The sequence below is a fragment of the Condylostylus longicornis genome, unplaced genomic scaffold (assembly GCF_029603195.1).
Source record: "Condylostylus longicornis isolate FDR11 unplaced genomic scaffold, ASM2960319v2 ptg000055l, whole genome shotgun sequence".
Taxonomy (NCBI): domain Eukaryota; kingdom Metazoa; phylum Arthropoda; class Insecta; order Diptera; family Dolichopodidae; genus Condylostylus; species Condylostylus longicornis.
In genome coordinates this window covers 7928345-7954262 of record NW_026578024.1, presented here as the reverse complement: position 1 = coordinate 7954262, position 25918 = coordinate 7928345, and the positions used below count along the sequence as shown (strand labels likewise).

Sequence of the window (25918 nt, the reverse complement as noted above, 5' to 3'; positions counted from 1 at the left end):
AAATAAACGTGTATGTAAACATGAAATCAAAAACTTAAAACATATAAAAGATTCTTTTTGTTATTGTACCTTGTATAATTACTATCATAATAACACTAGAAAAACACCATAATCTCTATCATAAAACCTTACGCATAAATAATGTGGTTATGCATTTCGCTTTTAATAATGTACACATAATATATGCATATTATAACTATATGCTTGTATACATTATTATTTACTAATTAGCAGCTCTGTTTTCGTATATTCGTCATATATACTTTAATTCTAAATAAAATAAACAAAAAAGCAAAAAATGCTTATTTAAACTTATTATAAAAATTATTAAATTTACCTATGTGATTTTATCTTTATTAATATTATTGTATACAATATTTTATATTAGATCTGGCAACACCAACTATTGTATATAAAAACTAAAATGAAGAAAACAAAAACAATAATAAATAATAATCAAAGTTCAGTTGGGTAGTGAATTTTTGAGTTGATATTTGAACTTCATTGCAAATAAATTTCAGTTATTAATTCGTGCTTATCCAATTCGGTAATCGTTTTAGAGCCCAACTTTAATACAAATTTTTAGTACTTTGAAAAAAAAATAAATATTTTTGTAAATTAAAAAAAACAAAAAAAATAGTAAATTTAAATTATTTTTTTTTTCTCTTTTTTTGTTATTCAAATTGTTTTTGGTTCTTAATAGTTTTTGTTTGTGTTTTTTTGCCGTTCAGTGTAATTTTTTACAAATTCTTTTTAGTAATTTTATATTTCTTAAAAATAATATTCCTTATTTTTTTTATTAATTAAATTTTATAGTACTAAAATTAATTAAGATTTTTTAAGTATAGGTGTATGTGTATGCATATATAGAGGTACTTTAAATTTTGAATGATTTTCAGGAACTTGAAAATTTTTGTAGTGTTTTAAAAATTTTTATTAATTTTAATTTATTAAATGAATTCCAAAAAAAAAAATAAAAAATATTTTGGTTTTCTTTTCTATATTAAAAAATTAGAACAATTTTATGTAATTTAATTAAGTGTGTTTAAAATTCTATAATAATTTATTAAAATTTTCTATTTTACATTAAAAATTTCGGGGTTTATTTACAAAATTTATTTTGTAAAACACGTGCTTTTGATTCTATGATTTCTTCTGTTTTTTTTTTTTTGTGCATACATATAAATATACATACACATATAATTATTATATAAATATGTACTATAGTTACATATATACAGAAAATGTGCTCAGCTGTTCATTCTCTTTTTATTTTACAGGTTAATTTTCTATATATATATTGTTATACATAAGTATAATATATAAAAAAAAAAGAAATTAAAAACATTATTTGAACATTGATTTAATTATTATTTTTATTCTTAAATAAAATAATTATAATATTTGAATAATTAAAAGTGATTAAATTTAATTAAAATATTGAAATTTTTAAATAATATTCAAAATAAGGTAAGTTTAATTAAATTTTAAAAATATAAAATTAAATTAATTTAATTCAAAATAATAATATTTTGTGTTATTAAGTTTTAAATTAAAATATATTAAATAAATATTTGAACTTTTAATATTTGAACTTTAACAATATTATAATATAAGAAATTATTAAATAAATTATTAGGTAAAGTTTAAATTCTGTGTATTTTAAAGGAAATAACACAAAGAAAAAACGAAAATTGTCACATTGTTTTGAAATTTGAATTATTTTATTAATTCATGAAATATTTTTTTGAATTATAATTATTTGAATAAATAATTAAATTTTTTTTTTTTATAAATAAATTGATTGCTTAATAAAAAAGGCATTTTCATAAACGCAATACTGCAAGAATATTATAACGTGATGAATATGCAATATATTTTGGACAATTCTGTATAAAAGCAAAACAGTGTTCATTTATTATGATTTAACTGCGCGACTCATTACAATTTCACTATATTGCATGTTGACAATTTAGCAATGTTTATTAGCAAACTTGATTTGCAACATTTTGTTTATGAGTACAAATGTAGCGCTAGTTTTCACTATATATCGCAATTATAGTGTGTTTACGAAAATGTTTTGAATTTTTTAATTCAAAAAAAAAGCATTTTCCTTCCTTTATACATTTTCAAATAATTCAAAAATAATATTTTTTCTGTTCGATTATTATAGAATTTTTCGAAATCCGAATTTTCATGGTTTTCATTTATATTATGATTTCTGTATATGCGAAATATATACATGAAAATTTTGAGTAAATTCGAGGATTTATATGATTGTCATATAAGACGTATGCTATAAATATGCATTTGAATTAGTACGCAGGATTACTTGTTAGGTTCAATCTCCCAAAGGCCTAATTAAATTGGAATATTTAGGAAAATCAACGAATTAAGATGTGTTTCGGGGAAAATTATTGGTTTTAATTTATTTGTTTATTGTAATTGGATTTTGTAAGATATTTTGAAAGTTTTCAATTTTATTCTGTTTTTCCTTAAAAAATTGGTTGAAATTTAAAAAAAAAATTATTGAAATTTATAAAAATTGGTTGAGATAAAAAATAAAAATTTTTTATATTATTTATTAGTAAATACTTATACTGTTCACCATATGAAAAATGGGTCTATGTACAATTATTTATTAGAAGGAAAGATTTGTTATTTGTAAGTTTTTTTATTAACTTAATTAAGTATAACATTTAGATGGAGACCTTTTTTCTTTGCGATGAATTGTTACAAATGTGCCATACAATGATTTTATCCTGATGTATAGAAGATTCAAATTTATTTTGAATAATGTAAAAAATATTATATATATTATATATGTAAGAAACAAATTTAATATTTAAAAGTTTAAGATAAATCTTACGCCAATCTCTTAGATCAATAACACAGTGGAATTTATATTGCATAGTTACATAATGTTTACAGTTGTCTCTCATTCTATTGTTAATAAATTTTTTGTACAGGTAGTTTACAGTTTTCTATTACATAAAAAACAGGTATACTTCTTCTGAATATTAATTTTATTAGCAAATATAATCATTTTCATAAAACTACTATTTCTAGTGATATTTTAATAATATAATAAAAAAATTAACGTCTCACTTAAACGTTATGATAAATTACAGTAACATTGCTTTTAAAACCATAGTGTTATAATTTTTTAATTAAAGTTAATAAAACACGTTTAATTATATAGAATTATTTTATAAATCGGAAATTTTTCTATTGCTATTAATTAGATCTTAAATAATATACTAATAGCAGTTGTTTCATAATGTTTAAACATTATTGACAACTTTAAACGTGTTATTCCACACCGTTTGGAAGTCAAGGCCCTAGAAATGGAGAAAAGATTTGTAATTGTTGCTTTAAGGTTCTATAAAATGTATGAAGCACAATTCATTTTAAAAATATTTCTTGTAAAAACATTACTTTTGTTGCATCACTAATTTTTGTTTTCTTGAAAAATGCAATGCTAATTAGTAAATTTCAAGGTGCTAATATTATTAAAGTAGTTTTAAATGATCAATAATCATATAATAAATTATGTATTGAATATAAATAGCAATGTAAATAAAATTTTTAAAAACAAAAATAATATATAAAAAATATAGTTAAAAAACTTGTGAGGAATGCATTTACTTACATTATACTCAAATTGTATACAACTACGTATATAATTTAAAAATTACTTAATTAGCACCATATTAAACTTCTTTATAATTAAGAATTATTAGAAAAAGAATAGAAATTTCTATAGAGATATTTTTAATTCTATATTAGCTTTGAAAAAACTTTAAAAATTATTTGATTTTTTTATTAGTAATTGCGCGATTTCAAAACAAATATTTAATTAACTATTAAGAAAATTAAATTAAATAAATATTATAGCTACTTACCAATTTAAAATATGTACCTATATATAATTTTATTATTATATGGGGTTAATTAAACATCCGACAAATGTTACATAAGAAGTTTTGTAGAAGTTTTATTAAAAACTATCAATCATATTAAAACGCATATTTCATATTAAAAAAATGTAATTGATTTTAAGAACAAACAAAAGTATAGGGAGTTGATTTTGCCAGTTTTATATAACCCGGATGAAATAATAGTTTTTTAAAGTTGTATAGCCCCAATTAAATTTCGAATAAATTAATTACATTTTTGAACTATTACGAACGATATTGCCAAGTCGTTACACATTGAACCAGAATATAATACCTTATTATGGTCTATCGTAACAACATTACGGTAGGCACGTCACCTACCTAGTAAAACTGAATGACGCAATAAAAAAATGCTCTTGTTGTACATTTTGACATTTAACTTATGTTAAACTAAAATAAATTCAATTTTAGCAAAGTAGTACTTTTATGACTGCCAAAGTGGTGCATTTATAACCACCAAACGAGTGGACCAAACGAGTATAATAAATAATGTAAGACTTCCGTAAGTGTATAATTGTATATTCTGTATAGTTGACTTCTATAAGTGACTTCTGTAAGTGTATATTGGAGGTTTAAAAAAATCAGATTGAAAAAATTCTGTCTGACATATATCTATAGCAGTTTCAAGCTATTGAAGCTAGACCAATGCCTTGTTCGTAGAAATTTTTCTCAGTTAATAAACCTACATAACGATATAATGTCAATTTTTTATGTTGAAAGTTTTCGATTAATAGTTGTTCAAAAATGAAATTTTGAGTTGAAAAACTTGAACTTTCTAAATTAACTTCTTTAAGTAAATTGGTTACATGTTACACGTACTATTAGTCAAATAAAATGGATAATTATGTTTTAAATTATACTTTGCGCAGTAGTTGGCATGAATTATTTTTCGATAATACAGCACATGATTTTATATTTTAATTTCTAGTTACATAAGTACATAAATAAATATTTGCCCATAAGTGTGCAATATATTAATAATAACCTGTTTGTTTTCATCCTATAAGTATGCAATAATTCTGCAAATTACCATTCAAAGTTATATATAAACAGAATATCCTATTGTGAAAGAAGATGAGTTTTCATCTTTTTAAGGATTTTGATGTGTTAATATTGTTTTATGATCTGAGTTAATAGTACTCTATATTCATATTTAATATTTAAATGTTATTGTTATATTTATAAACTTTATAATATTAATGATCAAATACTTGTTATACATTATAAAAAAATGTTCACAAGTTTTGAATGAAAAATTGAGCAACATTTTTTCATTATGCACTTTGATTAAAATTATTTCTATATATACACTTATATATATATATTATAAATTAATTCTATGAATACATAAACTATTATGTGTATACATTATTTAAAATGGAAGGTCAACTTATTTTAAATACATATAGGTATACTATTTCCTAATCTTATGTGACGCTAATTAATTCAAGGAATACTTTCTTAATTTGGGTATGCGTAATTTATTAAAATAAGTACATACAAAAATATATAAGAATTTACGTAAATTATTTTTTGTGTTGCATGGAATGTCAATTTATTACGTATATATATATATATATATATATATAATTTTAATAAAATACTGCGTATTGGCACCTACCAATTTATATTTTTAAAATATCAATACGCAATTTAAATTATTCTTGTTTTTAAACCAAGTATATAAGAGTGTGTTCTTCCTTCCTAATTAATATCAAGTTATTTAAACCTTAGGTCATTTATATTATAAAATAATATAAATACATATTAATATTTACAAAAATATATAAAAAAAAAAATAAAGAATGTGAGTATAACGCATTCGAGTACATTGCTGTGGTCTTTTTTATTATTATTTCTATTTTATATATACATATGTATACCTTGAAGAACTAGTATAAATCATTTAACTATAAAAATATTTTAATATTATTACGAATAGATTGTACGTATATTTTGATTGAATAAATAATTTCTATAATATTTCATAAGAAAAATCAAATTACCTTCAAATTTAAAATGTATATGTATGTATGTACGTAATATTAACTTAATAGATGATATATAATACTGTAATGTTTAAAATTACAAATTATTTTATATTTAGTCACACTTTACATAATTTAAATCATACTTATTCTATGTACATACGCACATTTTTTGTTAAAATTGTTGCATTTGTTTTGAATTAAAAATGTATGCACGTTTGCGTTTGTTTTTGCTTTTTGGACATAAAAATGGTATCGAACTACATGTGTACCAAATTTCCATTAATGCAATTTTCAAGGTTATTCATAAATAAATTGGGTACCTACTTTATTTTGTTTTAATTTCTAACGCAATTCTAAAAATTTTACTATATATATACATACATATATTTATAACAGTATGTATGCAAGTATATCGAAAATATTATGTGTGCCTATTCATTTTTAACATTAAAATGCAAAGCATATGTTTTTTATTTTCGAACTATAAAAATCCAATTAGAAAATCGTAATAATGAAAAAAAACAATTCAATGCACCTTTACTCAACCTGGGCTATATTTAATTGTAAATTTATGGAAAATAAATAAAATTTGTTTTAAATATAAGAAATTAATATTATAGTGATATTACAAAAACAAAAACAGTTGAATGTTCGAACATACAATTCTACGTTATACTCACTCATCTACAATAGTTTGTATTACAGTATATGTAATTATATGTCGATCATATTGTATAAATTATTATACATAGCTATATATATATTGAGTATAACAGTTTTTCTACAGGGTGTGTGTCGTGTCGCACTGCTGTATATAATTCAATAGACGAGGCATGAGTATGTTACAGGGACATAAACGTCCACCTATGAAAAATTAATGTTTTTTGAAGATGTCAAATTTAAAAATTTAAAATTTTCGAACTTTAAAATCAAGTGATTCCGAAATTTGAAAAGATTATAATTATAATTAATAAGAAGTTTTTGAGAAAACATTTGTTGTTAGTTTTCCAAATCGTATTGATGATCATATGTGATTATATCTGACACAGAAAAGATGTTATACTTAAAATTTTAAAAAGTATAAAAAACCAGTCGAAATTGATTTTAATTAAGTCCCTGTGATTCGGAATTCATTGAACTATAAACATTGTCTCCATATGACAGTTTTCTTGCTCATGAGGGTCTGTATTTGCAATAGTATATAACAGTGCAGTCAGATGCGAGACATCTTATATTCAAATATTATGCAATGCATTATTATTAAAATAGTTTTATTTATTTGAATTGTACAACGTACTAAACTTGTATGTCATTTGATATACACAAGCAGGTACACGTTAAGTACGTCCTATGATACTTTACATAGTTAATAATGTAGTATAGGTATAATTGTTATAATAATGATGTAAAAGCAACTTGATTATAATTATTGATTGTTCGTCCTATTTTTTCCATAAAATGAAATTTGTTTTCAATTTTCTTTGTTTTCAGTTTTAATATACATATAAGATATAAGATACCTATACATATACATATGTGTTTTTGAAGACATGAATGCAAAGTGTAATTGCACTATATTATCTTCATAAAGAATTTAAATATTTTTATTGTCTATGATAAATAGCTGTGCTTTTTATATACAAATACACGTACATACAAAAAATAGGAACTTATTGTTTATATAATATATAACACAAAGTAACAAATAGTATAGTTGAGCTTCTCTATATTATAACTTAATTTATTACTATTTAAATGAAGAGCTTTTTAAGGAGCGGATAACTGTTATATACGCAGATTTGTATATACATTGTATATTGAATTATTTTTATAGATATAATGTTGAAAAATGCTCAATATTTATATTTATTCTGTAAAATATATTAGAATCAAATAGTATAACAGTTTTATAAGATACAGACAATCTATTCATTTGGGTATAAACTTTAATGAGCCTGTTTTGCGGATATGTGTGTGTGTGTATTGAAACTTTTCACACAAAAAAAAATATTTTAATTAAAATAACTGTACTTTTAGAGATTGTAAAACACAATGTTGGTGCAAATTTGTATTAAAATATTGATGTAATACTTGTTTAATTGACATTGATGGATTTTTCTTGATTTGGCATTTTTAGGGTCAAATTACAAAATATATAGAGAATAATTATTCTTATTCAATATTTTGATGAATAAATTGATATTATAAAATGCATTTAAAATTTTTTTACGGTGCTTTGTAATTAACTCAAAGTTTATTACGATTGAATTTTTTGAATGCATAGGGTGTTTTTTAAGGCCAATAAAACTTGAAATTGCAAATATTTAATAAAATAAAATTTTTTTCATTATCGAAACATCATATGGTGTAAAAAACGTGGTGAGATCAAATCTGCTACGGTTGAATGCTATCAATATTTTAAAAAGAAATAATTAATTTTTAAATAATTGGTGATGGTAGTACCAAAACGATCTTTTTTGGAAAAAACTCGGGTTCTGATTTGAAAACTCCTATAATTTGATCAACGGCGAAATCGCACGAATTTAATGAAAGCCCTGAGATATCTTATAAATTGATCTCAATCCTAATAGCACATCTCTCGTTAAATCAATAACGAATATTTTTATAGAACAAAATTTTGCAATATAGAACAAAATAGTTAAGAACGCGATATCGACGAAACTTTTTTAAAATTAATTACTACAATTTGGCAAAGTGTTCCTCAGTAGTGTCTGTCTATTCATCCTGATTTGCCAAAATTACCCGATGGGTGGTGATAAATGTCAAAAAATAGAAGTAATTTGACAGCTCATTTGACATTTTGCTCTTTATTAAATTTTCCTATTTATATTTGCAATAAAAACACCCCATATATAAAAAATTTTAAGAAAATTCTATTCAAGAATTTCGTAAAGTAATTTTCGAAATTAGAATTTGGTAAAAATGATTACAAGGTTGTTGATTTTTTTTTTTAATAATATCTAAGAATAACTGCAATCTTTGTAATCTTGTTATATAAAGGAGAGGAAGGCTATTAATTTTATTATCTTTGTATGCTATATGAATCTTTTTTATGCCAAATTTTATAATAATCTTTTTTTTTAAAAATACTTGGCAATTGGGAAATAGTAATGATTAAAATTTAAGAAAAATATTGTAAAAAATTTGGTTTGCGGTTTTTTAAAATTTTTATTGCCATCTTGCGAAATGTTAATAATGATGATTACCTATAAAAGATTTGTTTTATAACAATCATAATCAAGTGCATTCGAATTGAATCTAATCACACAAATGTATGTAGATACGTGTATAATTTTGGAAATATACATAATCTACTACTTAATTTACTGAAATTTCACATTAAATATTATTTTCATGTTTCAACGTATAAAGCGCGGGTGATCTGTCGAGTTTTAAATTATTTAATAAAAATTCTTTTATATCAGACATTTATAATTTATGGGTATACGTACATACGTGATATTTTACAATAAATTACTTGATAATAATTTTAATATAGAATTTACGTTTTAAATTTTACTATCGTTTACACAATATACTTGTATATACATAATTTAAAATATAATGTTAGAAAAATTTTAAATATGCAAATGAAATTTTATCTATGTACGTACATTTCGACAAACTAATATTATGATCTTTGTACGTAATAATTACGATAAGTATATATCGTAAGAATATTATTACATAAATAAAAAGTAAAATTTGAAATATTTTTATTCATAGTTACTTTTAATTTGTTTGATAAACTTGAAAAATATTTCAACTTTTGATTTATATCGTTATGCGCACGTGTTTATAACATAAACTTCCGTTATGATATTATAATATGATCATAATCATATATAGGATTAATGTTACGATCAAATATCATAATAAAAATAGTTGTAAGAAATATACATATATATGTATGTATAAATATTTAAACCGGAAATAGTTGTATCTATATAGCAATAAATTAATCTAAAGTTACCATACTTATTTAATTTTTTATATAATCATAATTACACTGCACTGCATATGTTTGTATGTACAAATATGTTGCATTACTAATTAAATTTGTGCTTAAAATATAAAGGAAATGCATTCGGGCTATTTATGCCGCCAAGAATATAGAAAAAATTTTTCAAATTTTTGTTTTTTAATAACAAATCAAGTTTATTTATAATTGTACAGTTTTAGTGTAACATTGAATTGTAATGAAGTGTGTTAATTATGTATTGACAAACTGTTGTATTTTATTTAGCTTTCACAATCGCTTATATTCGCGTATACATACAAAAATGTAACTATTTTCATGATTTATTTTAATAAGTATGTTAACCGGTATACAAGACAAATTGAAGAAGGACTAACAAAATCAATGACTAATTTGTGGGTAATTTTGTTTTAATAATATTTTTAAGCGTAATTGTCATTTTTTCTAATATAAAATAAATAAAATCATTACCTAATATCAGAAATAATTTTAAAAAAACCATTTCAAATCATTCTCAGAAATAAATGAGAAAGAAAAGCTAAAAATGTAAATGATTAACAAAAACGATGATGAACTTGTGGGTTATTTAATTACTATTGTGGAATTTTTATTTAAATAAAGAATTTATTTTTTGGTAATTTTTTAATGTACTGGGAAATTGGAAAATGTTATTTATGTACTAAGAATATGAGATGAGATTAGATTTTATAAGGATTGAAGGGATTGACTTTAGAATAATTTGTTTTGTTATACTTAGCATATCAATTACATAGTTGAAAGTTCAAAAATAAAGACCCTTATTCTGTACCTCACTTTTTTATATACTCTTTCGATAAGAATGTAAATGAGTCAGTAAATGTTTAATATTAGAATATGTTCAATGTCCGTATTGCACACTCACAAAAAAATAAATGCAAATGAGTATATATAAGGAAGAACAACTGCGGTAGAGCTCGACAAACTGTATCTTAGCTCTATAGTGAGCACATCCACTCTTCCCTCAGAATCTACAGTCGCGATTATTGTCTTTTAACAGCTTCCTGATATGTTTTCTAAGTCATCACTGGTCCGAAAAAAATGCTAGTAAGCATTCTCACCTGGTTCCAGCCAATCCCTATGATTTCTTACCTTTTTGGTATTTGTTACCCAAAAGCACCCTGGATTAACGAAGCCCTGAAAGATTTCTCCAACGAATACCTCCAATTATTTTTTTATTTACCCTAGAACCATAATCGTCTCAATTTGGTAGAAACGCTCCGGCTATATAAAGGATATCTTTGCCTGCTCACTTTAAATATAAGACAATTAATATACGCACGACCATATGTCGTATAATTAAAAATATTTAAACTGTAAGGTGTGCTGTTAAATCTCTCTAACTAAAAACTAATATTTTCAAATTTAGACTGTATTTTCAAATATCTGTATGATTTTAAATACAGTTGTCAAAACAGAGTGTAGAATATTTAGTGATCCATTATAAAACCCATCCCCATAAAATTCATAATACAAAACTCTACAAAAAATGTTGTAGAGATTGAAAATTTCGAGACTTCCATGTTCATAGTTCAAAATTATTATTTTCCAAGAATCCTTGTTGCTTATAATATTTTCTTTCAATATAATTTGTATAATATATAAAGTGTATATGTTTATAAATTTACATATATGTAACAGGTGATTTAATTATGGGTCTTAACAGTTATAATAATATATTTATGTTACACATTGTGCGTATATGATACTCGTAAAGCTCGTAATCAATTCATACATATTTTATTTTCTTTATTTTATCTGTTTTTTTTTTTTTTTACCTTTTTGATCACACACATAAGTGTATGTAAGTACCTGAGATTAATATAAATATGCGTGTTTTATGATAATTATGGTTTTAATTATTTTGATTTCCTTTTATCGATTAACAAGAAAAAAAAAAGTCAAATTTAAAGGTGGATTCAAAAACGAAAACATAAGAAAGGTGAAAAAATTAGTATTGATTTTTTTTTCGGTATTGTCTTTAAGTATGTATATACATATATACGAGTACATGGAAGTTCTTAAATCACAGTAATTTTCTTTTCGTGTATAATAATTTTTATTTGTATACTTCTATATAGGCACGTTTTCGAATTAAATATTTTGTAATAATATTGTATCGTACCCATATATATATATGTGAACATATGTATAATAATTATGAGGTATATATGATTTATTATATAATCATAATTATTAAAATAAAAGTGAAATTAAGAAATTTCTTTGTTGATTAATGCACAACTTTGGTAATATAAAATTGTTCAAATAACATAATGATTTTATTAAATTTAATACCTAAGTAAATAATAATTAAAAGAAATTATTCAAATGTTCAAAATAAGTTTTATAGAATTGTTGAAATTCGAAAAACTAGTTTAGAAATTTCAATTCCAATTTCCAATCATTTGTAATTTTGTTTGATTATGTACAATATTATAGATTTTAACTTATAAATTTATTAATAAATAAAGAAAATTAAAATCAATCATGGCTTTGTATATGGTATGACATTTAATGTCATACAAGCAAATAAATTTTCATACAAGTGTGTTTCATACAAATGTGCAGAAAATATAAAATAAAGACAAGAAAGGTGTAAGAGCGATAGGCGAAACTTCGAAATGTGAATACTTCCATATTTGAACACCTTAAGATACTGGAATGTAAGAAATATGAATAGAAAATATATGATCAAATATGTTTTGATCCAAAAGAACTGATTCTAATAGAAACAATTTTTTACTACAACTTAATTTATCATTTAAATAATTATTTGCACCAACTACGTGCGCAAACAAAAATTCCCATACAAAACAAAATATTCTCAATTGGCAACACTAACAATTGCTATGAATTATTTTATAATAAATTTTCATGTAAGTTGGTGTTATAATAACTTAACCTACAACAACCAAAGTATAGTAAAGGTATAAAATAAAATAAAAAAAACAAAAAATAAATGATTTCGATAAAATTTTTTGAAGCAGAAATTACATGAAAGGCATAATAGTTAATAATGACTTACTATTATTACGCGATATCGACCAATTTTCTTCTATTTAAGTAAATAAATTATTTTGCAGGTGTACAAATAGCTGAAAATGTTTAAAGATATTCAATTTTTTGAAATACCTTTATAATGTTAAAAATTAGGATTGCATTAAATATGATAATAACACAATAAGGGAAAGAACAAATTGGAGAAGCAAGCAAATATGTATGGCAAACGGGTGAATAACTTCTTATTGCTATTAACCCTGAATTCTTAGTACCATTACAACAGACGTAAATAAATAGTAACTTCCTCGTACTTACAATAGATTATAGAATGGTCACTCTCAGAACAGCTGAGATAACGAGACTAATATGCGACAAAGAAGAAATTGACAGATCTGATGCAACATTAGCTCATCGGACTTTTAAAACAATTAATCCACGATCACTTTCCAGCATGTCAGGACAGAGATTTCGGAAAAAGCAAAAAAAACGTCTTGTGAATGGCCTACTTCATTTGTTTCACATGAAATCCTTTGGAAAGGCGTTCACAGGAATCCAATCGAATTTCGACAATTGAAGAATGTATGATATCTTATAATTAGTAATAACAATTTCTTAAAATAAATTACAAGAAAATTTAAGAAATTTCTTTTGTTTGATTTTTCAGCTTTGATTTTGTATAGATTAAAGTTTGGTGTTTTCATTATCAGAAAAAATGATGTTGATAAAAGAAAGGTGTTGTTTTTATTTGGATTTATTTGTCGAAATAAATGTAACAAAAAAAAAATGAGAAAAAAAATCGAAAATAAAAACCACCAAATTCGGAATTTTTTTTCATTTTATATTAGGTCTACAATGTACGTATGCATGTGGCATACGAGTATGTATATACATTTAATATGATAGCACCCATCCACATATAGGCACAATTTTTATATACATAAACATTCATAAATACAAATAAAAGTGAATTATAAATCGATTTAATTTTAAACGAAAAATTTTTATTTGTTAAGGTGGGTGGGATTTTTATTATAAAATTTTAGAAATATTCAATACACACTCATACACACAACAGTATGTCCATACCATATACCATCAATATTATTTGAATTTGACTAAATTTGTACTAAAAAATTTCTTTGTATTAAATTTTTTTTTAAATGATTTTTTTTAAATTTAAAAACAGAAAAGAAAAAAAAATCGCATTGCGACATTGAACTCTTTTATTATTTTATACATATTATTGGTTTGGTGGGTTATATTGGCTATAATTTTATTTTTATTAAGATATTTTGATGATTCTTTATATAGACAGAAAAAAAAAAGAAAAAAACAATGAAGGAAAAACGGAAAATTATGCAATAAATCGCACCTGGAAAATTAAATCTGAATGACAATATAAAATCAATGAAAAAATTAAAATCATAGCTTTGAATTTACTCTGATGCAATTATACACAATACAGACCTTATATACATATATGCACCTTCATGTATATATAAAAATTTTATCAAATTATTTAGGTTTAGGTTATATGCTATCGTACACTGAAATACGTAGTAGCACACTGAAAGAAAAGCAAAAATGACAATGCATTTTACATATTAAATAAAAAAAAAATTTTTTTTTTTTTTGTTCAAAAGGTGGACGCTTTAATGACGGATTATATCTATTCTATTATGCTTATTGACGATATACACTTATGGTATAACAAAGTAGGACAAAATTGACTGATATTCAACCTTAATTTAAAAATAAAATTTTATAATGGAAATTGATTATAAAAAGAAAAACACAAATAAAACCACATACACACTCGAAATATTTTCCTTATTTGGAATTTATTAATATTTACGGTTAAAATTCACATATGTAAATACATAACGGTATATTGTTTGAAGGGCAAATTACAACATAGTGACATTAAGTGAATTGTATGCAAAGGAAAACTAAAATAAAAATTTTAGTCTTTAAAAGGTGATCATTTCTGATCAGTTTTTGAATGTTCAATCGATGACATTTTCATTACATTCTGCAATAAATCGCACCTGCGATATAAAAAAGTTGAGATTTTTTTTTTTTAAATCTTTCTTTAAAACATCCATATTTGAAACTTGATGTCATTAAATTAAGTTAATGTTCATTTAATAATTTTTTACATAATAATCTGGGGCTTTCGTAAAATTTCTGATACTTTTCTAAGTATAACGGAATATTGTATGGAAATTTTTCTAAATTAATATATGATTTTTGACTTAAAAAGAGAATTTAATGTTAAAATTAATATTTTTCAAAATAATTATGAAATTTTCCCTAAAAAGGCTTATAGGATGACCTATAATTAAGATTTTGTAAATGTGAAATTTTAGTAATTTTGTAACATAAGAAGGTTGTACATAGTGTTGGCAACCATTAATTCTTTGTTAATGTTGATAAACTATTAATGCAAAAGTATATATAGGTACAGGTGGGAATTTTTATTATGACAATATTATGTAATATGAATATGTGAATATTTCCCATATACAGATATAAAATTGAAATTTAAGAAAAAAAATATGTTTGAAAAAATTACTCAAATATATGTTTTTTTTTTAAATTAGTAAATTATTATGAAATTAAATACTCGTAAAGTATATTAAATTTCATATACATATAAAACATACTTGAGTGATATTTATGAAATCTAATGGAACTTGAATGAAATGAATGTGTGATTGTTATGAGCCGCTAATAATGAGACTTACTTTTTAAAATATTGTATTGTGTTATACAAACAAAACAAAATATGGAAAGATTTAAGAGATCTTTTCAACAATAAACGAGGTAATATTTCTTAAGATTTAAACAGGAAATGTCTATTGTAGGTGTATTATTTAGATTTACATTCTATTTTTTACATATGAATTATATGCTAAAAGTTACGATCAGCTGAATAGTGTGATGATACAATATTCATTCCTGTACTAAAGCTACTTTGCATATGATAATGTTTCTTAATATTCTGCCGGACAACAGGGCTGTTCTCGGGAAAAATGATCTGAAAAGGGTGGACAAGGTTGAAAGTGAACTGTGTTGTTTCTGCTTAGAAAAAAATGAGACAGCAGAGTATGTGATATGCAAGTGTGAGGCTGGGTGCCACTTAAGGGTAGTGTGATTTCAGGACTCAGGACTCCAAGTGGACGTAATATTGAAATTCATCAGGGGTCTAGAAATAGTGCTTATGCAACTGGATGAGCGAACTACAAAAGATCCTATAGGTGAGAAGTGCTACGGGCTCCGGTCTCGCTTTAAAAAGAAAGAAAATGCTTCCATTTTAATAAACAGCGTCTTTTTGTATCAGGGCTCATTTTCATGCTCAGAGAAATTCTGCAAATGAAAAGGATGTGATATATAATATTGTCTGAATAATTTAAAAAGAATAAAAATTTTGTAAAAATGCAAGACATGTGAAAGTTCAACATATTGCGGAATTTAAAAAAATTTCCATTTGTTTGTATACTAAAATTCAACAAATATGTATGTATCTAAAAATTTAATGGTATTCTCCGAACTAATAAAAAAATTCTAGATTTTAGATTCCATTGTTTTTATAGTTAAGCCCGCTCTCAAAATTTAACCTGAAGTAATTATTATAAGATTTTTAATTGTACCCAAGTATAAATACACAACATCAACGTGTTTTATTTTCTGATAAAGCGTCCGCCTAAAAACGGGTAGGTCAATGGTTCGAATCCAGTTTTCTGCTTTGGCTTCTTCTTTTTGGCCGTATATTTCGTCTGTTCTGTAGTTGTATGTCGTAATTTTCATTCTTTATTTTCTTAACCTTAAGTGTTATTTTTATATTAAATCTAAAAAATTTGAAAGGTATACATAATTGTACATATTTAAATACCAAATAATTTTGGATCATTCTTTGGGATTTGAACGCAGATATTTTTTTATTATAGCAATTAAATTTTCCATTAAAAAACTATTGCTAAAAACAAAATATTTTGAATTCTTTTTTTTTTCAACATAAATCTTGACAAAATCTAAAAAAAATGTTCGTTGAACTTTAATTTTCTTATTGTTCTGCGTGTATATCAAGTGGTTACAATCAGCATCTTTATTTTAGTACAGAGTAGACGTGTTTGGTTTAATAAGATAAACAGTCAAATAAGGAAGTCGTTCTACATTTAAGTGATTAATTTGACGCTTTAATATAGTAATTTTGAATTTTTCGAATTTAATTTTAAAAATGATCAAATATGTAATAAAGTTTATAAATGTTTTTAATAATTAAAATTCCCTACATCACCTCATACACATAGGATTTACACTTATTTTTTTTTAATTTTTGTATTTAAGCGCGCATTTTGTCAGTCAACATATTTTTTCCATTTTAAATTTTTTATTACTTCCATTCAAAAATATTATTTTTGTGCAAAAAAAATAACAATTTTGTTTGTCAATTTTAATTTTATTACACTACTATTAAAATAGCTATAAAAATTTATTTTCTGATGGAAAATTAATTTATGGTATCGTGTTTTACTTAGAAAATTTTAAAGATTATTTAAAAAAATAAAATAATTTGTAATTGCAAATATAATAAACGCTTTAATTATTTTTGTAGGAAAATTTTTAAAAATATTTTTTGTTTTCAGTTTTTTCTGAATAAATTAAAAAAATATTTAAATTCAATAATTAATTATAAATTTGTGATAGTAGAAGTAAAAATAATTTAAATGTCATCCATCCTTTTGTAGGATTCTTCTAAGAAAAAAATAGAAAAAAAGTGCTTATTAAATTCTCTGTTGTCCGACCGTTATTCATTCTTTAAGAAAAAAAAACTGAAGTATTATAAACAAACAGACTACTTTTCATTTTATCGGAAACAAATACTAAATTCTGCAAATACAGAAAGGTAACGACTAGCTTCAACACTGTCTAACATTACAACGACCATAAAACAACATAGTCAAAGAATACAAAAACAAAATGGCCGCTGAAGTTATCTAAAGCCTTTCTAAAGTTCTACACTGAAAGCCGAAAGTTTGAAATTTCAGGAAGTTTTAGACACCAATAAAAAGTCTCCACATGCTAGCTCAAGTTTTCCGAAATTCAAAATTGACTTCTCGAAAATTTAAAATTTTGAAATTTCAGCACCTTATATTTCGACCACTAATAGTTTTTTCAATATTTTTCTTTCACTCATCCTAAACGTATGCAATCCTACATATATTTTGGTAATTTAATGATTTTTAAATATTTTTTACTTGATCAAAAGAAAAGTGCTACTTCAAAAACCACTGATTTGATTCAACTTTAGTTAAGTCGATATTGGCCGTGTTTTTACAACAAGTTGCAGTATTTTGCAAATAATGTCATGGGGGATCAATTTAAAAGTTTATTTCTGTTTCATAGTAAATATGTATGCGTTAATATTAAATTAAAAACGTTTATAATAAAAAATTACTTTTTACCAACCAGATCTAGAGTTTGTTTTCGTTTCTTAAATTCTGTGAAAAAACGTGTTAAGAATTTTAAATTTTTTATTTATAACTTTTTGTTGCACAATAATTATTTATTATGAAAATAAGCTATTTGTATATATGTACTTGTTATATGAAAAAGCAATCATATAGAATGAAACGGAAAGTTTATTTTCCGATTTTACAAGTCAATTAAAAAATATACGTGTCTTTGCCGTGTGTACAAGCACATTTAATTTATAAATATTTTATATGTTCATTAATGCATAAAATGCTGCTGCTGGTCAATGAATTTCATGTTAAAAAAATTTAATGGTCATTATATTTTTTATGTATGATTATGAATATACTACCCTTGTAATTACACATTAAAACATTTCGAATTTTGTAAAAATAATAATTTTTGTAATGTTAAATTATTTTTTTCTTTTGTTGATTTGAAAACTGCCGATTTATGGGTGTAAATTCTGGATACTTATATTTTTTAGAAATTATAAAATTCACTAAACACAAATTTTAATTTGTTTGAGGTAGAAACTACAAAGTCCGTTTTAAAACAAATTTCAGCTATGGTGACCAATTTGGAATTCGTCCTATGGAAGATTAAACAAGCGATTTAATAAAGTAGCACATTTTTTTTCGGATATTGCATACATTTAGGAGGAATATTAGAAAATAAGGAAGAAACTTCTTATAAAATCTGTGCTAGCATAAAAATTAAATTAAATTATCTCAGTTAAAAGGTCTGCAACGTTAACCGTTAAGTAAAAAAAAGTTCTTCTACTTTGGACAAGAAAGTATATTTTTTCTGTAGCCTAGCCAAACAAAGTTACCCAGCCGAAAATTAAAATTTTTCTAAGTTTTAATGGTGATAGCAGGGAAGGAAAACAAAATAATAAGAAATCTCAAAAATTATTTAAAATCTCAACCATAGGTAGGAAGGATAACGAAATAAAAAAATAAGAATTTGTTGATTATCTCAACCATTTTGAAATTTTAAATACTCCGAAGACTATCCATTTAGAAAAATTATCATATTAAGCCCACATACTAGGCATGTATGTATAAAAGCACATTAACTGCAATAACAAAGAGGAGATAGAATCTCAGTTCAATGACAGTACAGTGAATTCTTTAAACAGAAAAGCAGTTGAATCAATTCTAAAGCTTGAATTTATATACTTTAAATTTTCATACCGTAAATTTGTAACAAAATATATTTTTTTGCATTTTACGCAATTATATTAGTTTTAGAATACAATATTAATAAATAAAAAAAAATTCCTTATTATAATATTTTTTATGCATTGAACATGAATTCATTTTATTTCTACAAGCTTAAGTTCTCATAATGCGGAACAATTTACAAATATGTCTATATAAAACATTAAAAGCTTGTTAAATAACATAAAGTTTATTTTTACATATGATATCAAGGTTAATAAAATACTACAATATATATATAGAAAAAAAAACGTAAACAAACAAAATGACTGCATTCTTAAATAACACAAAAAATTTACTATGCAAAAAAATTACAATGGAGCACGTTTGTATCAGTGAATATTCATTAAATTTTTCGTTTTTATAAAAATGCTTTTGTAATCATTAATTTTTCTTATTACTTATGATTTAAATAAGACATATTAAAAAAATTAATTGAATTATGCGATATACCTGACAAACAAAAAATTTCAACCTTTTGTATTTTTGAGAAATTGACGTATGCTACATACGCATACGTCAATCAAGGAGAGAATATTTCTTTCCTCTTCTGTCATTTCTGATGAGAACATAGGGATTAAACAAATCCTCTGAATCGCATTCTTTTTTTTGCACTAGTCAATTTATTTCTGACTAAAATTTTCCACTTGATTCGGCGTCATTAAGTGTGGTTCATCGCCACGGGTTCTAATCTAGTACTTGTCTGGCTATCATACTATTCAGCCTCCGTAATGTGTGTTCCTGCCATCTCTATTTTCTTTCTTTTATAGCTGCATTTTTAGGTTTCTGGTCTGTAATCGCCCATAGTTTATTATTTATAATTGTTCTGACCTAGAATATTGAACATATTATTCTGAGGCATCTGTTGATATATGCCTGTGCCTTATTTATACACTCTGTGCCCGTCAGTCATGTTTCAAGTCGTACAGTAGTACCGATTTTATATAAGTAGGCATTGAATATTTTGACATGATTGAAAAATTAAGATGTGCAATTTGATTTAAAAAATTAAGATAGTTAGCTCAGAATAAAAAAAATACTTTTTGTACTGAATCACCACTAAAAACTCATTTCAATATTCAGTTAAAGACATAGATTATTTTATTAAATAATATTAAAGCATAGATCTAAAAAATTTACACAAAATATATTCATTATGCCTTTAATCTAATTTGTATTTTATTCTCATAATATCGTATTTTGGGTTAAGTGAATAATAGAAAATTCTTTTAACATCAATATTGCATTTTAATCGCTAATTAAATATTAACATATTAATTGTTTCAATTGAAAGTCACATGCTTAAATTTTCTATGAATTGCAGTCATACCATATGAATTGAAATTATTGTAATCCCAGCATTTTAAACTCACAAATAAATAATTGCAGGTGTATTCAAAATAAATTATATACACTTTAAATTTGGATGAATCTTATAAATTTCAAGGTATTGAAACGAGCCTATATACTTATAAATGCATTGCATATATAAAATAATTTTTAGATTTACAAATCAATGTCATTCTAAATTCTAAATGCTAAAAAAATAAATATTGCGTATAGAATAATATCAATTTTGTTATTGTGTTTCTTTTATTTATTTTTTAGAAATTGCAACGGGTGCAGTTTTTTTTACAACATACATATTTTTTGATTTGCACGCATATAGCCGCTACCCATAATTATTTTATTGTTAGTCTATGCACTGTAACTGCTATAAACTATACTTTGGTTAAATGTGTTCGGATAATTACATTGTATTTAACATATTACATGAATTTATATGAAACCTGCACACATGCATACATATTTACACCTGTATGAGACTATATGAGAATGAAAAAATTATTTTTTTTTTGTTTTGTAATGCTTAAACGTAGAAAAGAAACAATATATGTATATTACGTATTGTGCCCATAAATCAAAGTTTGATGCAAAGACACGTTTTGCGAGAAGAATTTCTAATTTTCAGAAATATTTTTGTGTCTACGCTTGAATAATTTGATTAATCAGATATTAATTTTAAAAAACTATGACTGTATTATATTTTAAGAATCTTACATTATGAATCAAAAAAAAATTGTTTTGTATGCATTTTATTGTACAGGGTGGCGAAAAATGAGTTTGATTTTTTGAAATTGATTTTTTCTGATCGAATTTCAAACAATAACTTAGCTCTTGTGACTTCAATACAATTCACATACAATGGAAATGAACCTTTCACCGAATTTCGAATGAACTATGATTTTCCTACCAACCGATTTTGATGAAACTTTCTATAACGGTGAATTGATCATCTTCATATTTTGGGTTTTAAATATCAACCAATGAATTTATTCTAAATTCTATATTTCAGGTTTATTTTTGAATTTATTTTGAACAAACTTTGTGTAGAAATTCAGCATCGAGGTTTTTAACTAAAAGGCTAAATCTTATTCATAGAATTTGAAGTAAATGTTTAAGAATATTTTTATAATTTTGGGCAAAAAATAGTTTCTCTTTATTTATTGTCTTTATTTTTACTCTATGTATTTTTTTAAATATATTACGTAGGCCATTAGAACTATTCCCCCTATGTAGGGTTGCATTTACGGCCTTTTGTTCAAGAATCAAAGGGCTTGATATTATGTAATTTTCTCTTTCAAAGAATCCTCTAAAAATTATTAATTTTTAATTGAAAGTGTTAAAATGTTTTACAGTAAATGTAATATTGCTTTGCTCTAATTCTGTTGTTAACATAAGAAATTTATTAATAAATTTTTTCTTATGTAAACTCAAGTTTTTTTTTATTTTTTTAAATTTCATCATTTTAATGGAATATTCGAAAAATCATTAGTTAAATTTACCGTATCATTTATGTTTTCTTTTCTTATTGCTTTTAATGCTCTGCGCTTAAAAATGATGAGTTTGGTATTGAAAAAATTTTTTGGGTAAAAATGCTTTACCCAAAAATTTTTTCGACCATTTACTACAATAATGTAAAATTTGTACTTACCGTACTATAAAATTGATTCACTGAATAGTAAATTCACTTAACAATGAAAATTTATTAAATTTTGGCAGCTTTGCTATAAAATTACGTTAACACTTAATTACCACATATACACATGCGTATATATATAGTTTATTACAACGGAATATTAATTATTTATGAAAAATAATTGTTTGCATTTAATATTTTAAAATAATTATTAATTATTTTTGAATATTTTTAAATATTTACAAATTATGGAATTGACAATGCAATTACTTGTTGTACAAGATTATATTGAATCTGTCTTGTCCAAAATAAAATTTTTTAGGGCAAAAATTTTGAAAGGTTCAGTAAATTTTTTACTGTGTAATGGTGGTAATTTACTCTGTCCATAATTTTGAAAATTGTTTTTGGCAAAAAATTACTGTTAATCAATTACTATTCCCAACAGGTACATTTACTATTACAGGGAACTTTTAATAACACTATCTATATAAAGGCAGTTATTGTATACATAAAAGTTATTGTGTTATCAAATTTATTATTTATTTTCCAAATTTATTCATTTGCATAATATTACGTATTTTGACATATGACATAATACAAAAATATTGCAATAAGTTTTCATAAATTGTGTTGGAATTCGAACTAGCTGCTACATGGCTGAGAAAGCAATGAAAAGTTCAATAAATCCTGTATATTAATTTAAGGTTGTATCTTCTTTAACTTACCATAAATTATATTGAATGTACACTAGTAATAATTCAACATCATAAGGGTTAATATTTTTTTAAATTTTTTACATAATTCCGCTTACATGGTATGTTTTGAAAAATAATTTCCCAACTGTATAGTTTATGTTTGAAGCATAAAATCTAAATGTGCTAATTTATGTGTCAATTAAATATATGTATGTGGGTATGTATATATATTACAAAAATATTGATAACAATATTAACATATGTGAAAATGATTGTTATGGTACATAAATTCTTAAACTACATATTGATTTTAGAGTACAGTTTTTATGTTTAATTTTCATATTATCGAAAATATCTTATGTATTTAGCGAAAAAATAAACCTGTGATAAATTTGAACAACACCTATTAATTCTTATAGTTTCGCAAAAATTTCATGTTTATGTTTATTTTATATTAATTTTTTATATATTATGTATATAAAAAAAACATGTACTTGTAAGTAAACATACATACATGTGTAGAATAGACAATTAGAATTAATGGTGTTGTAAAATAGAGAGTTATTAAAATTTTAGATTATTTAAAGTTAAAGGACCCATACGAACAATTTGTTATTTAAAATTAAAACATTTTTGCAAAACAATTTTATCCGGAACAGCGTCGACTGCATTTTAAACACAATTTCATTTTTTAATATCAAAAATTTTATACATTAAATAACTAAAAATATTTTTTTTTTAATTAAATAAAATAAAATATTTCAATGTATTTTAACTAGCATCATAAAAATTTCAAGTTTAATTGAATAAAATAATATTTAAATTGTACTTATAATAAGAGCAAAAACTTTTCCAGGGTGTGAAATGTAAATATGCAAATTCAATACAAAAATCTATTAAAAACTTCAAAGTCAAGCTCTTATACTTGTTATTTATAAGACAAGTGTTAAACTAAATAAACTACATTATTAATAAATACATAGAGAGAGGGGTAAAAAATGACCAAATTAAGCAAATCTACAAACCAAAAACATTTAAAAAGCTTCTGATTTTTTTTGTTAATGAAAAAACAAATAAAATATTAAATTAGATAGAAGTTCATTGAGATAGCGAAAATGTATACCTTTAAGGTTGAATCAATAAACGTAAAAATTAAAGAAGTAAAATAGCGTTCTAGCATTCATTGAAATTATAAACGGCGAAATATTAAAATAAAAAAGTAATGTGTATAAAAGAATTATTCCTTGTTCATCTCGAAGAAAAAAAAGGACAAGGTTTGGTGAAAAAATTTTGCAAAAAATTTTATAAAAATTGTAATTGATTGGTACAGGAGAGAATAAATGTCATGCATTTTCGCTGAATTTTAGGTGCTTATCATGTTTATTTAGTGTGTGGAACTAACGCTTTTTTTGCAAAACGGCTTTAATAGTTACAATAGTTTTATTCTTAAAAATCTCATAAGAACTTTCTCTGATATTTGAGCACAATTATATAATTTTATTAAATCGGTTTCGCTCTCATTCAAGTTCAACTGTTTACCCCATTAAATTATTATAAATATTAAATTAAACCAATTAAACAGTTATCGAGAGAGAATAATTCAGATTACTTTGGGATTTTCCGTAACTCTTCGAAACTTCATGATATTTTCAAATAATAAAGCAATAACAGTACTCTGACTATTTTTCTCTTCAATTTTCTCATTTTTAATTAATAAAATTGTATACTTTAAGGAAACTGTTAATTTATTACTCCTTCTTATTTTTCTACTGCCTATGCAATTAATGAATGTTAGCGGTCACATGATCCTGGCGACTACATTTTGATACACATTTCTATCAGCTGCTATGTTTGTATTAGTTCCCCAATATTTATGTAATGCCTGTCCATTGCTTTATATTTCTCAGCTACGACAACCGTTTACGTCCTATTCCTCTTTTGCCTTCAATTTTATTACTCCATGACATGAAATTTTGTTATACTTCATTCGTACTCAGCTTTTAATGATTATTTTGACATTTTTAAACTGAGAGAACTTGTGAATTTAATTTTAACCAGTTTAATTTTTATAAAAACACTCTAAAAATGCACACATACACTCATATTTAAAAATATATGAGCAAAACATTTAAACATAAACATTTCGCTTGTTTATCATTGGGATTTTAGATTTGTTTAGTAATATTTTCCGAACAAATAGTAGAGTTACTGATGATGTGAAAAAAAATGAAAAAATCGCAAAAAAAAACAAAAAGAAAAAAAAAGCGCGTATGTTTTTTTTCTTCCTTTTTTTGTATTTTGTAAACGTTTAAATTTCTGTTTTGAGAATTTTTTTTTAAGCAGAAGAGGCGCGCTTTCAATATTTTTTATCATTATCGTTATTATTTAGTTTTTATTTTGGATATTTCAATATAATAAATAGAAGCGTTAAAATCTAAATTCAATATTTAATATTTATAATACTTTGATGTTCAAGGCTAAATAAATTACAAATTTTTATCTATACAGCCGTTAAACAAAACTATATTGAAGAGACGGAGCAGCGTTTATTAA

The 25918-nt window shown here is 23.7% G+C and overlaps 1 protein-coding gene across 1 annotated transcript in view; it reads left to right on the top strand.

Moving 5' to 3' along the window:
* The first annotated feature begins 1307 nt into the window (after positions 1-1307).
* Positions 1308-25918, top strand: part of LOC129611853 (elongation of very long chain fatty acids protein AAEL008004-like) — a 101901-nt gene continuing 77290 nt past the window's right edge. Inside the window, exon 1 of the mRNA XM_055525253.1 lies at positions 1308-1470. The gene's annotated coding sequence lies outside the window, so the exon portion shown is untranslated. The remainder of the gene's footprint in view (positions 1471-25918) is intronic.